Below are 17,485 nucleotides of genomic sequence, written 5' to 3' on the forward strand. Positions count from 1 at the left end.
ATAGAGCGGCTTCTTTCAAATTATTATCAAATCTTCGAAATGATTTGATTTTGTTTGTGTTCTTGTCGACTTTGACTTGCACAAATTGTCGTCGTTAGTCACAATAGTAAAAGCAGTCTGTCTCAGATTAGAATTGTTTATTGATAGTAAGGGGGCATACTTTCTGTAAAGGGGGTACTTTTTCTTCCCTGTACCGTGCTTGGGTTCGACAATATGCACCATGCATTTCAAAGAGTTATCTACAAAGAAGGATTCATTGCTGTTCAGCACTTTGGTTACATAGTGTTGAATAATCTTGGGATTTAATGCCGAAAGTGGGCATTTATAAGAATATAAATATCCTTATTGGTTTCATTGCCGAAAATAATCAAACCAACCTGACTGTCCGGTGACACATCAAAAAAAATATTTTTCATTAGAAATTGGAACATAGACCCAACCAAATATTCAGGGTTCCCCACAACCTGATTAGGTATTTCAATGGATACCTCCCATCCTACCATTCTAAATCGTCTAAAATATCTTTCTCTTTCATCCACAATTGAAAATTGACTTGCTCCTACCCCTAATTGACACATTGCTGATTGCACTGTCTCACAGAAAAAAGTTGTATCATATGTGGGGATATCGTCGGTCGTGGAACACAACCCTGTCACACATATCATAATATGCATTAACGAGTTCTAGTGGTGAAGTATACATTCCAGAGGTAAAATTATGTATAATTACGTCCGAAGTACTCACTGCAGTGTGGTTAGCCTCGTTGGTAGAGCTTGTAGATGCCATCTTTCACTAAAAGTTCCTTCCAGTCGCACGTACACAGAAAATAGAATCACCTGTAAAAAATAGAAAAATAGTTGTAGTACTTGTTCATATTGCGCATATTTGTTTCTTGCTTCGGTTCATTGTTTGGTTTACATATTATTTAAAAGCACCCAACATAATAAAAATCACTTACCTTAATTATAGCTTCTTTTGAGTTTTTTGTCTTCAACTCTCGGCCAATAAACACAACTTGAAATCTTTTCTGACACAATGCTTCAGAAATTCTTCTCAAACTAACATCTCGCTTTTACGCGCTTTTTTATACTTCATAAACAAAACTGACGTGTTCTCTGATTGGCTGAAATAAAACCGACGCGTTTTCTGATTGGTTGAAATAAAACCGACGCTTTCTTTGTTCTTGCGGACTAGTTCACCTTGAACTCCTCCCCATCATCTTTTGTTCTAGTGTTCTAGAAAACCTTGGCCTACTTAGACAGAAACATGTTCTAGCATGCAAGCGACGCACAGTTCCAAAAAATTGACCCTTGCTGCGCATTCCCAGACTTCCTTTGTTGTCTGGGTCAATCCCTCCTCTGCCCTACAGCGTTGCATACCTTTCTCCTGTTCTTGCCTTCTAGTTTACCTTGGAAAAAACCGGTTCGGATTGGTCAATCGGGTTCTTTCTTTGTTCTGGCATTCTGACGTCATTTGGCCTAGATCTCGCATCCCCCAAATTCCTTTCTCCTCTACCCTCAGCACGGAGTTCAGTCTCCTGTTTCGGACCATCATCTTTCATAACATAACATACATTATTACATACTAAGTACACTAAAACCATTTATTACCGTTACATATCGCGGGTTCGAGTACCGGGATAGTCTTCTTTCGTACCATTAACACCTTTCATAGGGGTTCATAAACCATAAAAACTTATTTTCAATACTATAAACATTAATATTATCGATTCATACATTACATGTATGAAGGATCCTGCTTCACTTTTTATCTTAATAAATATGATTTATGTTTTTTAAATGATATTCTTTTAAAATGGAATGGTTATTGTCAGGGCTCGAAAAATGCCAGGTCGCCATGGCGACTAAAATTTTCAGCCTGGCGACTGATAATTTCCTGTATTATGTACGAAATTTTGAAGATTCTTCATTCTTTATTTCCCTGGGCAAGGTTCAGCCTGAGGCTGTTCTACCACCTAACCCGTGTCATGGAGTATGGCCAATATTTAAGCACATGTTGCGTGCATCTGTTGACAAAATTTCGACCTGCTAGTGTTGCCAGTTAACGGAGGATATGTCCTAAAAATGGCACTTTTTCACCACTTAGCCCATAAAATCGCCAGTCAAAAATCTGTCAAATGCTGCACATGATCAATATTGGTCACAAATGACAGATTGACATGGCATGAGACATCTAATTATGACCCTTTGATAATTTTTTACATATTTTTCTCACTCAAAAATGCATTTCTGGAAAAAATTTAACACTGCCATTCGCCAGTTATTTATTTATCTAATTTTCTGTGTGGCGTAAACTGATAATTTTTTAGCATTGAAAAATATCTCAAATGGATGAGGCTTTATAATGCAGGAAACCCAGTGTAAATATCTGTTACGGTTTTGTACATTTTCAAAGTTTGGGTTGCGTGACGTTTGAAACACCATAGTATGCACAATTGCTAGTAGGTTGTTTCCTGGTGCCTGATATTCAGAGCTGGCGTATAGCTCTGAAAAAGATTTTTCGAGCACTGGTTATTGTAATGGCAGAAATAGTGTACACACTACATTAATGACCACATACCTAATATATTGTCTTGACGTAGATCTTATTCAGTTTTGCTTTACAGATTTCTTCTTATTTTCACACTGAATTTTTGTTAATTGAAACAAAAATAGTCCTGTGAATGGATCAAATAATTACACTAAATTTAAATAATGCAGAATATTAATGAACACTTAACACACATTCCACTGTTCGTGTACCATCATACCTAAGAAAAAGAAGCAGCAATAGATTGGCAAAATGGAAGTGAAATGTGACTAAAAATATATAGTGAAGTCATGATTTTACATTTCTCTCATTCACAATCTCAACATAGCAAAATGTTACAAAATTTTCGCCAATTTTATGTTTTCCTGCATTTTAAGTTTTTCATCTTGGTCATCTGAAAAACATAATCAATGACTGGTTGATTCCCACCAACAGGGTGGCGACAGACCTGGAAAACCTGGAAACCAGGGAAAAGTCAGGGAATTTGAGGTGTCAAAAAAAGTAAGGGAAATGTCAGGGAATTTTGTCTTCATTGACTTTTTTTTTATTATTTATTTATTTAAAGATATCGTTATGGAATTCTGCACGGGAACAGGAAATCTCATTCGTAATTTTCGGCCTCAACTTTTAGGCCCCTTTTATGCGCAACAGAACCACGGTGCCAGAAAACAGTGATGGCAGGAGGAGGGGGGGGGAAGAGAGAGAGAGAGAGAAATTTCTCTCGCCCGGGATTGTCGGCGGGAATTTTAAATTCGAACACTCTTTGGAGGAAAATTGTTATAACTCTGGCACTATGGGAGAAATCTACTTCGGATAACTTTTGTTTTGCAGCTAAAACATCAGCGCATGCAACCGTGTACAATTCAGAACACCGGACCGAGGCCCCCGAATTTCAATGGAAAAAACAAAAATCTGGAGTTTGCCCCCTCTTCTCCTGCTATTTGGGAAGAAGGCGCGAACTTTAGTATTCTTTTCAAAGAATGTACATTTCTCAAGAGAATGAAACATGTTTCATATTCTTGGGTGCCATACAAGATGAATAATAAGCCAAAATGTGATTTTTGTTTTTACGAAAAATAGGTAATTTGAATTTTTGGAGGAAAATTGTTATAACTCTGACACTATAGGAGCAATCTACTTCGGATAAGCTTTGTTTTGCAGCTAAAACATCATAGCATGCAACCGTGTACAATTCAGAACGCCGAACCGAGGAAGGGGGGTTTGGGGGTGCAACCACCGAATTTCAATGAAAAAAACCCATAAAAATCTGGAGTTTGCCCCCTCTTCTCCCGCTATTTTGGAAGAAGGCGCAAACTTTAATATTCTTTTCAAAGAATGTACATTTCTCAAGAGAATGAAACATGTTTCATATTCTTGTGTGCCATACAAGTTGAATAATAAGCCAAAATGTGATTTTTGTTTTTACAAAAAATAATAGGTAATTTGAATTTTTGGAGGAAAATTGTTATAACTCTGACACTATAGGAGCAGTCGACTTCGGATAAGCTTTGTTTTGCAGCTAAAACATCATAGCATGCAACCGTGTACAATTCAGAATGCTGAACCGAGAAAGGGGGGTTTGGAGGTGCGACCACAGAATTTCAATGAAAAAAAAACCCATAAAAATCTGGAATTTGCCCCCTCTTCTGCTATTTTGGGCAGAATGCGCAAACCTTAGTATTTTCTTCAAAGAACGGACGTTTCCAAAGAGATCGAAACATGTTTCATGTTCCTGGGTGCCGTACAAGTTGAAAAAATGCACCAAAATGTGAAACTCTGTTCGGAAATGTGGCATGGATATGTTGCAGAGAGGGAGGAGTTTCCACCCAAACATAAAAGTATGAAGGTCCAAAAAGCACTTTCAGTTCGTAATCAGCACCATGATACCATATGGTATCATCGGACCAGTACGACCTTACTCTGATGATACCATATGAAGGGTCAGGGGGAAAAACGATGAATGTTCATTCGAGACGATTTGCCAGGAAATGAAAAACAAGTTTTGCTATTCAATGTTATTCCCCCTTGTCCCGTACGTTTGAATGCGTTTTTCAGGCACTTCTCACCGTTTTCCCCCCAAGGCCTTTCACAATCTTATAGTACAGCTTCTGAACTATCAGATGGTGCTGCGATCTCAAAATTTGCGAAAAGTCGACATTCATCGTTTTTCCCCCTGGCCCTTCATATGGTATCATCGGGGAGTAAAGGTTAAGCCCCTAAGTATTACGTGGAAAATGCATTGAATTATCATTTTTTCTTGTCCGTATTCGAGTAGTAAGGGGACTTGTCAACAGATGGAGGGGATAAGAGCACCATCTGATAGTTGTCTGACGTCATACTAAGGCATTTTGTTGGGCAAACTGAAGGAGCATGGAAACAAATAGGTTCCATTGATACATACGATTTTTGTCGAATATCGCCACCCGACAAAGTATCTTACTACAACATGCGACAGAAATTGCATGGACTGCAACATCCAACAAAAATCGCATGCATAAACAAGAAGAGCTTTAGACTGCAAATATGCTGGTTGAATTTTATTACTTTTCTGGCTCACTTCAACTTATTTAATGCAGAAGTGCTTATGAACGTTTTCTTTTGTCACCCTGACGTATTACTGGTTTCGCACAAGTTAACATACGTTTACAATGACATTGCACTATTCTTAGATATCAAGAAGAATCCATCCAAACGGGATATATATTGAATACTATCACGAAAAAGTGAAACATAAATCTGCATTGGTGAACGTTATAAAAATTGGCAAGTTCATGCTCCCAACCTCAAATTTACTGCAACACTAGTATTGCAATGAAATTAACGCCATTCTCTGTCGTGTCTGTTTAAACTCGTGAGAGATGGTCATTAATCTCTCACTGAGTGAAGTTAATGTCCAATATTATGAAATAAATATAATAAATACGTAAATATTTTAATACTTGAATGATTCAATCATAAAAGCAAATCACTTTCTTCAAGAATTGACTTTTCTCTGCCAGTCCTGCTAAATTTTCACTTTCTATCTACTGATTTAAACGAGGGGTGGCCAGAAAGTAATTTCCGATTAGTAGGGACATTGATTTTTCGCAAACGCCAAAACCGTGAAAAATTATAATTGCTGCGAAGTTGTGTTTATGAATGTGCAATGATGTCTGGACACATTTTTCGCCCATTCAAAATATCGAAATAATGCGAATTGTTGGCATTTTTAGCAATTTTTTTTTAAAGAAATGTCCTAAAACAATGAAAAATCCATGAAATCCAACATTCTTGTCTTTTCTAGGACATGTTTGTGTACATAGAACATGCAAGTTTTCCAACATTTTACTCAAGAGTAAACTATAGAGTTTACATGGAATAATTCCGACAGCCACATTAAATCGTGTATTTCCCACGATTTTTTCAACTTCTATCAAAACTATTTGCATCACAGAGCAAAGTGGCAGGGTTCTAACAAGGGATCGAGTGCGTATCTACCGTCACACGGGAGCCTCATCTTTGTATTTGTCACACGAGATATATTTTGAATTACCTAGCTAAGTGCGCACCATCGGATTTGTCGAGCGAGTAACAAAGGAGTTCAGTCGTTAGGGCATCCGACTACTATGCAAGAGACCTGGGGTCGATCCCCTGCAGGGGAGAACCGGGATGTTTTCCACCTATTCAAACTGCTCCGGCACCCAGCCAGCATCATATGAAGCTGTTTCCTTGAGGAAACTTTGAGGGATAAAGATAAAGATAGCCAGAAGCATGGTGCTGATCACATTACCCCACCTTCAGCAGTGATCAAGAAAGTGTGGGGCCCTAACTCCACACTCCTATACACCTTCATGGCAAAGTGCAGGGGAGCACTTTACTTTTACTTCCTCAAAAATCTGTTCCAACATATCAAACTGTCACGAAAATACGTAGACCATGTGACCTACAATTTAAAATAATAGTTTAAAAGCACAATGGTGTGTTAAGTTTTGGTATATTTGGCAGATAAATATTCTAAAACAAAAACACGAATTTTGGGAAACGTAACACTAACATATCAAAAAAAAAATAATGCCAATTTTTGGTGCCATAATATATCGGTATCTGTCACGTGAGATTGATTGATTTTAATTATTTCCCAAAATAACTTTCAAGTTATCAAACTCTCACGAAGAGGCGTAAGCCATGTGACTTACAATTTGAAACAGTAGTTTAAAAACACCATGAAGGTATAATTTCAGATATTTGCCTGAAAATGAGCTAAAATGAAAATGTGAATTTTTGGAAAAATAACACCATATAGTAAAAAATAAAAAAATACACCAATTTGAAAGGAAATAACAAAATATCAAGGTCCCTTCCGATTAGGCATAAATAAAACATGAATATCAGTTGTAATTTATTGCATTAGTAACAGTGAGTCTTAGCAGCAATTATGTATATGTGTAAAATTAAACACCATTTTCGAAACAATTGCTTGATTTGTTAATTCTGCATGTTTCAACTTTGTGTAATATACGGCATGAGTGTTGTTCTTTTATGTGCATTAAAAATTAAACATTTAGTTTTTTTGAATAATTTTGAAGTATTAGTGAAAGCTACAATAACGACAGGGACTTGTGGAAATGAACTTTCACCAGCATGTACATATGTAAGTACAAAAAGCAGATGCACTAGCCACACATACATTGGGTTTGTAGTTTTTCTTGCAATTTTTACTATGAACAGCTGTTGTCTTTCAGCGGCATTCAGTTCAAAAAAGTTCCGGAAGGTGTTAAGCCTAATATCCTCTACCTAACACGTGTCACTTACCGCATATACGCTTTTGCATTGAAGATCGTCAGTGTTGCCCAAAGAAAGATGTTCACGTTCCTGCGTGTGCATTCACTCCTCTTGGCTGCGTAGATAGGGGCGTAACCAGGAACTTCTTCTTGGATGTGGCCTAACTTTTGGTGAAAGAAAAACAGTGTTAATGGAAAAATAATACTGAAATAGCAATTTGTAATGTACCTGTCAATATGTACATTAATTGCGAGAATTTTATTCGCCGCTTCGTTGGCAACCTCATTACTCGAAGAGCTAATATCTGAAATATATCCACTCGTGGATAATCTCTCTCCAAAAAACACGTATTTCTTCGCACTATGGTGCGACGATGAAAAGTGAATTTGTGAAATAAAAGAAGATGCACTTCAATGAAACAGCCTTACCTTTCCCTGGACTCGAACGCAGGACCCATTCAGCCATTATAAGCCGCACTGGGTATCGTGTTGTGTCTGGTACACGTGTGTTTTCGATTGTTCTTTCATCAGTTTCATTTTATCATCATTCATCCTCATCTTTCCTATTAGGCAAAAGTAACAGAAAAGAGGTCCTACGTTAGCGCTCTACAGTGGAGCCACTTAAGAGGTTCAGATTTCAGTTTAAACAGCAGATTCGTCTCCAAGTAGCCTTATTATCCACGTAATAAATATGCATTGGCCCAATCTACCTGTACTCTGTCCCAGGAATCTGTGGAGCAAGTGGTGACTCGAGAGGTATCGGCCAATGAACAAGTGCGAAGGAACAGTATTGTGTGGAGGGGACTGCAGTTACCAGCATTTGCAGCACTGTGTACTGCTTCGCTCCACCCACTCGCTTTATCCCTTTTTTTATCGCTAGATGCGGCCTTGCCCTGGAGATTCCCGTGTAGAGTACGTGGGTTGTTCAATATATAAGTTTCCGTATGCTGTAAAAAAAATATTTTTAAGATACATTAGAAAACTATACTTTACCGTTTGGCAAATTTGTTTCTGAATAGAACATCCATCTTAGGAAGTATGTCACAATAATTCAACACACATATTTTGATACTAAAGGAGTCAGGCTTGTTACATTTCTTCTCCCATACTATGCGTTTTGATATATTCCATGAAGAGTCTTCCAACATGAAGATTTGTTTGATTGTGTTTGTCTTGTGTAGTAGTTGTGGTGTGTAGTTTGTTTTGTTTATATTGTGTAGTAGTTGTGGTGTGTTTGTGTTTATATTGTGTTATAGTTGTGATGTGTTTGTGTGTGTCTTGTGTAGTAGTTGTGCTGTCTAATGTGTTTGTGTTCATCTTGTGTAGTAATTGTGCTGTCTAATGTGTTTGTGTTTGTCTTGTGTAGTAGTTCCTCCATTCATATTGGGGGTTAGGCGTAGAGCTGACAACTCTGCACTGTAAAAAAAAAAAAAAATGTCAAGAAACAGCAATACAAGGCCATGGATGTTCCCAAGGTAAAATATTCCGGAGTTAAAATAGTCCCCCGTTCGGATCTCCGGGTGGGGACTACTTTGGGAGGTCCCTGGACTAAGGATAAGATCTACATTAGGAATAAGGATATTAAATTAGGCACCTGGAATGTTCTGAGCCTTTACCGGCCTGGAGCATTTCAGTGTACAGTTAATGAGATAGTTAAGTATAAATTAGATGAAGTAGCTGTCCAGGAAGTTAGGTGGCCAGGAGAAGGGAATTGTAAAACTAAAAATTATACTTTTTTCTATGGTGGTACTGAAAATCATAATTTTGGAACAGGCTTTTTCATAAATAATAGAATTATCTCGGCTCTTAAAACAGTAGAATTTATTAATGATAGGATATCATATGCAGTTTTACAGGGTAGGTGGTGTAAAATTATTTTAATAAACATACATGCACCAACGGAAGATAAAGATGATAATACTAAAGATGATTTTTATACAGAGTTAGAACAGGTCTTTGATAAATTTTCTCAGTATGATATGAAAATTCTGTTAGGTGACTGTAATGCACAGATTGGCAAAGAAGAGACATTTAAACCCACGATTGGTAAAGAAAGTCTTCATGAATTAAGTAATGATAATGGTATAAGATTGATTACTTTTGCAACCTCAAAGAATTTAATTGTGAAAAGTACCACTTTTAAACATAAAGATATCCGTAAATATACCTGGTCTTCTCCAGATGGTAAAACTCATAATCAGATAGATCATATTCTCATTGATAAGAGAAGGCATACTAGTATAATTGACGTTCGTACACATAGAGGTGCTGACTGTGCCAGTGACCATTATTTAGTAATTGCTAAATTAAGAGAAAGACTCTCAGTGATAAATCATAAGCAACAAAATCTAAAAGTACTAAAATTTGATACAGGAAAGTTTACTGATGAAAGAATTAAGAAAGATTACCAAATTAAACTGTCAAATAGATTTGATGTTTTGCAGGATTTAAATGATGATGGAAATATAAATGAAACAGATGTAAATAAGAATTGGGAGCGCATACGTAATGCAATAGAATCAGCAGCTAAAGAAAGTATAGGATACCATAAACCGAGAAAATGTAAGCCATGGTTTGATAATGAATGTCATAATCTAATAGAAATAAGAAATCAGGCTAGACTTACGTGGTTAAATAACTCTGATGATACAAATCTAAACAATTATAATAGAATAAAGCAAGAAGTTAACCACACGTTTAGAAGTAAAAAAAAGAGATTACTTGAAAAGCAAAATTAACGAAATTGAAACAAACAGCAAAAATAAAAATATCAGATTTATATAAAGGTGTAAATGAGTTTAGAAAGGGGTGGCAACCTAAAGTAAACTTGATAAAAGATAAAGATGGTGATTTTCTAGCTGACCCAAGCGATATTCTAAATAGATGGAAGAACTACTTTAATGACCTTTTAAATGTCCATATAGGAGATAAATCAGAAGTAAATGAAGTCCACACAGCAGAACCTTTAGTTCCAGAACCTAACTTGATTGAAGTTAAGGATGCTATTAAAAGGCTAAAGAATAACAAAGCACCTGGCATTGATTTAATATCAGCTGAGTTAATTAAATATGGTGGAAATTCATTAATATGTCAAATTCATAAATTAATTTGTTTAATATGGAATAAAGAAGAAATCCCTCAACAGTGGAAAGAATCCATAATTGTTCCTGTGTTTAAAAAAGGTGATAAAATGAACTGCAATAATTACCGTGGAATTTCTCTACTCTCAACAACATATAAAATATTATCTAACATTCTTTTAACAAGACTAACCCCATATGCTAATGAAATTATAGGTGATTATCAATGTGGATTTAAATGTAACAGATCAACTACAGATCAAATTTTTCACATCAGACAGACACTTGAAAAAAAGTGGGAATATAATCAAAATGTCCATCAGCTATTCATTGATTTCAAAAGAGAGAAATTATATAATATATTAGTAGAGTTTGGAATACCTAAGAAGCTTGTTAGTATGATAAAAATATGCACCAGTGAAACAGAAAGTAAAATTCGTGTGGGTATTAATGTGTCTGACAAATTTACAATTCATGATGGGTTAAAACAAGGAGATGCATTATCTCCATTGCTCTTTAATTTTGCCTTAGAATATGCTGTTAGGAAGGTAAAAGAAACTAAAGAAGGACTAAAATTAAATGGTGTGACTCAGTTGTTAGCATATGCAGATGATGCAGACTTACTGGGGGATGATGTGAATACAATTAAGAATAATGCTAAAATATTTTTCAAAACTGCTAAAGAGATAGGTTTGGAAGTTAACAAACAGAAAACTAAATATATGCTTACATGCCAAAACCAAGTGTTAGGTAATAATCAAAATCTAATTATTGATAACAACTCGTTTGAACCAGTTTCCAAATTCAAATACTTAGGAGTAATATTAACAAATGAAAATTATATTAAAGAGGAAATAAAAAGTAGGCTTAATTCAGGAAATGCATGTTACTTCTCTCTTCATAAACTTTTGTCTTCTCGTTTAATATCTAAGAAACTAAAAGTTAAAATATACAAAACAGTAATTTTGCCTGTAGTATTATATGGATGTGAAACTTGGTCCCTTACATTGAAAGAGGAACATAAATTGAGAGTATTTGAAAATAAGATCCTTAGGAAAATCTTTGGGCCTAAAAGGGATTAGGAGACAAGTGAGTGGAGAAGGTTACATAATTTGTATTCATGTCCAGATATTATTAGAATAATTAAATCAAGAAGACTTAGGTGGGCAGGCCATTTGGCACGAATGGGAGAGGAAAGAGGAGTTTACAGGATTCTTGTTGGGAAACCTGATGGTAAGAGACCTATAGGAAGGCCAAGATGAAGATGGAGGGACAACGTTGAGATGGACCTAAGGGAAATTGGTAGGGATGGAAAAGAGTATATAGATCTTGCTCAAGATAGGGAAAGATGGAAGGCCTGTGTTGCTGCAGCCATGAACCTTCGGGTTTAAGAAGGCTAGGGAGTTAGTTAGTTAGATTCATACATTACATACTTTGCAGTAATGAATATAAAACCATATGCATAGCGTTTAGTACCTCTAATTACCTTTTATATACATATTTTTCATAAAATAAATAATTATATATTCATAAAAGTTATAAATACGTGTGAATGCGTTCTAAATATGTGCAAATTAATTAACACCCATGCAAATAAATTGTGAATATTAAATAGCGACTGAGCTTGGGGTATTTCTCTACTACTCTCCCCTCCTTTCTCGGAATATGTCACGTGTTTGGGCTCACCCAAATACGTGTTGGCTCCACACTTAACAGACAATGAATGCTTGGTATTTACGATGCTGTTTTCCTCCAAGCTTCCAACGCTGTGATTTAGTACTGATAAGGCACACATTCTTCTTTGTGTTTAGACCTGGTGATCCAGCGGAAGTTTGAGGGGGGGTAGGGCAAGGAGAGAGGGGATTGGATGAGGTTTGGCGGTGTCAGCTTTCTGTCGCCTCTATGTTAGAAATGCAATGAAGCTTGACGATAGCCAGAGGCCAGCAGCATGAGTCTAAAGCATGCGTCTAACCAGAAGTATAGACAAAACAAACAATTGCAAAGGCTCCCTTCCCTCCTCTGTTAGGAAAGGCCTCAAAATAAACAGTTCGTATCATATAACAGCTCATCGATTTCCCTAACGCACAATCGTTTCCTTCCGGACATATTTCCACAAAGAGACGAGTCAACAGGGAACAAATAGATTCACATTAGCTAGACAAGATGCAAGTGCGAATGAAAAAAAAAGTTCGGGTTTTCTCCCCAAAGTACCTGGAGAAGAGGGGGCAAACTCCAAATTTTTATGATTTTTTCATTGAAATTCGGTGGATGCAGCCCCCGCCCATAAGCCCCCCCCCCCCACAGTTGGGGCATCCAAATTTTACGTGGTTGCGTGCACCGATGTATTACCTGCAAAACAAAAGTTATCCGAAGTAGATTGGTCCCATAGTGTCAGTTATAACAATTTTATGAATAATATGCAAATTGGCTAAAATTCGCTAGAGTTTTACTTTTTGCCTTATTATTCAAATTGTATTGCACCCACGAACATGAATCAAGTTTCACTCTGTTGCGGAAGGTCCATTCTTTAAAAAAAAATGGCAAAAGTTCCGGTTTTCTCCCCAAAGTAGCTGGAGAAGAGGGGGCAAACTCCACATTTTCATGCTTTTTTTCATTGAAATTTGGGGGATGCAGCCCCGCCCGTAACCCCCCCGTGCTTGGGGCATCCAAATTTTACATGGTTGCATGCACTGATGTTCTGCCTGCAAAACAAAAGTTATTCAAACTAGATTGGACCCATAGTGCCAGAGTTATTACGATTTTTCTCCATTATGTATACGAATTCAAATTACCCGCTCAAAGCCTCGCCGACACTGGACTTACTTTCGTCAGACCGCGGGGCGTACTAAGAGTTAATGTAAAGCGTGAAATATCTTCCAAACATGAGGGCATGTGTATGTCGAGCATGCAAAAAAGACAAAGGTAAAAGTAAACAGGTCGCTCTTGAATTTAATGACGAGTTATTGTTACTCGTTTAGAAATAAATAAATTTATGAAAAACTTGGTTGCTTCATTTGCAATACATCCGTTACTGCACTTCAAGTTTATACCACTAAAAAAGCATGATTTTGTTATTGGTGATATATGCAATGGAGTGCATTGTCTGCTACAATTACTCCCTTTGGTTTCAGTTTATTAATCACTTCACTAACCCGGGATTCAAATCTTGGTCTGTCCATTTGTTGATGATAATCACCTTTCCCTTTCTTTGCAGGGAACAGTAAATATGCATCATCAACAAAGCCTTCATTGCCGTTAGTGGGTGAAACAATAAGTCTACCCGTTTCTCGTTCATTGTTTCAGCACTGGCGGTGGTTTTGCATGGTGGTATCCTCCCACATTGATGCAGGTCTCGTCCAAATAATGAACATGTTTTAATACCGTGGAGTTTCTTTTGTCATCAAACAACAATAGTTTCCTCCTCCTAAACTCAAACCATAAATCATTCAACACCCGAGACACAGTTCGAGCTCACGTTGAGGGCAAATCACCTCGTGCCCTGTTTTATTTTGATCTTGTAGCCGTAAGGAGGAATATGCATTTACATCAACTTACTTGACTTTGAAGAGCTTTTCCCTTCGGATGCCTAAAATAACACTCGCGCAAAATCACACACTGAACAGGATACCTCGATTCAGCCATTCTCGCTGCTGTATAGCACGATTAGGAATGAACACGATAAACATGGGGTTAAAATTGTGGGATGTGCAATGCTGGTATCACTGATTACACGTGTTCTGCAACATATTGTCTCTCGCTCTTGAGCTTAGGTGTTTCTACCGTGCAATAGATACCCCAGTTGGCGAATCTACAGATAGACCACATAGAGTTAGTAGTAACCAACGAAAAAGGTGAAGTAGTAGATTTTGCAGGTGCCTCCAAAACAGCAATCATAGAAATTAATGTATAAAATAACCATTAACATGGAGCATATTGGAAGTTATGAATTACAATCTTTTCCTCCCAATCGTCGTATATTTGCTGATCTCAATGAACCCAATCGTGAAATTGAATTTGACGTGTACATGGGTGACAGTTTTGTACATCCTCACAGGGCCGACTTGTATATTAAATTTGAAGGAGTAAAAAATTAAAATAATGAAGCATTTCCCCCTGGTGCAAACATAAAACTAGTAGATAATTTTGTACCACAACTTGTTCTCTCAAGTAGAAATTAGAAAACATGGTACTGTGATAGATAGAATAGACTACCCTGGAATTACTTCTACTGCCATAGGAACACTTGAATTTTCCAAAGTAGATGCAACATATTACCAGGAACCATTGAATCAGGAACCAAAATTCTGACAAAAAACCACACAGTACTATTTCCCATGCGTCTGCTGCCAGGTTTCTTCTCAGACTACAAGGACATCATATGGAAAGGAGGTCTGAGGGTCACTTTTCGCAGGGCAGCTAATGGACAATAATGCACTAATGCGTTATAGTACTTTGAATCCTGATGGTACAACATTACCCAACACTTTACCTGAAACAGCCAAGTGTATCATCAAGACCATGGAGCTAAGAATACCAGTAGTAGAATATGAAACTAATTATGCCCTCCAATACAAAGCAAATATTCTAAAAAATCCACAAATTCCTATTGGATTTTACACTTAGCAGTGTATCCAAAAACCAGCCTCTGGTGAATATTACGAATTTGACGCCACTAATCAATTCAGTAGTATACAGTATGGTATGCCAGATTTTGTAATTGTGTTGTTTCAGAATGGGAGAGAGAACAGTCAAAAAAAGATTCTAGCAAATTTGATGATTGCAAGATTAAAAATATTTATCTTAAAAATGGACGTAATGAGATTTTCCCCGTGAAAATTATAATCTGGACATAGCACAAGATGATTTTCTTAAATTATATGAGGCTTACACTGCTTGCAAGAGAGTAACTGCAGGAAACATAGATTTATACTACACTCCTAGTGAATTCAAGGCACACAGGCCAATGTTTGTCATCAACACATCAATATCAAAATTGTATGTGAATTCCATGAGCCTCTGCCTGACAACACTTTATGTAGTGTTATTCTTATTGCAGAGAAGACTTTTGTTTATGATGTGAAGAATGAGAGAGTCACAGAACAATTTTAGTTGTTTAATTTTACTAGACTAGACTAAACTAGTCTCTTACATAGGATGCCTCAAAAGTTTTTTCTTAATATTAGTAACCAAAATAATATTTAAGAATCTACCTTAGGTATAAGCAAAGCAGGGTGTCTCAAAATAACTAGTAATCAAGTAGTCAGTAGTTTTCATATCTAAAACTATCTTGGCACCATTCTCAAACAAGACTAACCACCTGCCAGTAGAGTTGTTTGAAGCATAAGTTAAATACACTCTCAACCAATCAACAGAGTATCACATGACACTAAGGGTAGAATTCCCAAGCTAGATATTCAAAAATTTAAGCTCTTGTTAATCACCTTAGTACGATTAGTATGAGCGTACTAGCATGGTTGGGCATTTTGCTACACCTAGAACTTAGCTAAATCCACCAGAAGATATGAAAATATAGCTTAATTTTGGCCAAAATAGGCTATGGTATCAAACGGATTTGTCCGGTCAAACAATAAACATATACTACTCAGAATATATTTCTTTAGTTCATTTAGTAGTTCATTTACTTTAGCTGGTTCTAAGTCACCTTTGCTACTATACAACATTTCCGAAATGTCTGGAGTAGCGACGCTCAGAGGCGAAAGCTTGTGGGCGGGACCAGACTAGGTGGGCAAGGGTGTGGGATGAAAGCAAGGAAGTGCTCCATGGTGCAACGGCCATAAATGACCAGTCGAGTCACCCCCTCCCCTCCGTGTGTTCATTGGACACGAGGCACAACATGCGTCCAGGATGCGTTCCCTTACTCCAGACATTCCGGAAAAGGAGTGCAAGCACGCCGTATGTAATCTGTTAGATGCAAACTGGCCTGTGCCAGTTTGGAAAAGTAAGTACTTATGTTAAAAACCAAATTAAGTAGATGCTAGATAGCAGCATCTTACAGTTCTCAATATCGTAGTGTAGCTTCGTGGTCCGTGAGCATCATTGAAATTGTTAATGTGGCCCGCACTGAATAACGAGTTGAAGATCCCTGCTTTAGAGGGTGTAGACGAAGTAGTGTTCAGTAAAGCTGGAGAGGGGGGTGTAAACCTCTGTTCATCCATATACTATTCAATTATAAAAGTGTTTTAAACACTTTGAAAATAATATACAGGCATGTCATTTAAATGTGATCCACTTATACCATTAAGATATGTTTCTGAACTGCCACTGAACAGATTTCTTTGCCCAGTAAACTAAATAACACGGATTGAATTAAAAGACAAGAGTTTCCAAACACATACATAACTACAGACTATGAAATATCAAAATATATTTAAAACAAGTGTAAAAAACAAAGTTGTTCATTTTAAACAAGTTGTTTTAAATGTGCCAACCAACCCTGCTTGTAAATCTCACATGTAAGGTGTTCGAGTAGATACAACTAATCTACAGTTGCCAGGTCCCCACTCTATCTACGTAATAGCTACACTGTTTTCAGAAATATTACATTCTATTGTATGCAACAAAATATAATGATATTAACAACAATGTGCGGTAATTGTGGAACAAAAATGTTTCATCCATACAGTGGCAAATTAACGAGAGGATTCTGGAATTTCCCCCTCAGAAAATTTTATCCCCAGCAAAATAAAAATATATTTTTTCCTGCCATGTTGCCTTTTGTGTCCGTTCATGGCAGACTCAGTTGTCAACGGGCCGCCGGTATAGTAGTTTTTAGAATGCACTCGTAGTATGTATTAAGACACGTTAGCTTCTCCGCCTGGAGGTTTGCTGCAAATGTTTTTAGCGAACTTTTAATTTTTTTTCATTATTGTGTATAGTTTGTGAAGTTTTTAGTGAGGGTTATGTTTTGATTGAATTTAAGTTCAAATTATTTATGAGCACCAAAAATGAATCCACAAAACCAGCCACGCACAATCTGCAGAATTTGTCCATCGGCAAAGAGGAGGATGAAGTCATTGTACTGCTGCTGCTGCAACAAGCCGATCGGTGGGGAGCATCGGGGAAAATGCTGTGTGC

The sequence above is a fragment of the Lepisma saccharinum genome, chromosome 4 (genome assembly GCF_977018435.1).
Source record: "Lepisma saccharinum chromosome 4, izLepSacc3.1, whole genome shotgun sequence".
Classification (NCBI taxonomy): domain Eukaryota; kingdom Metazoa; phylum Arthropoda; class Insecta; order Zygentoma; family Lepismatidae; genus Lepisma; species Lepisma saccharinum.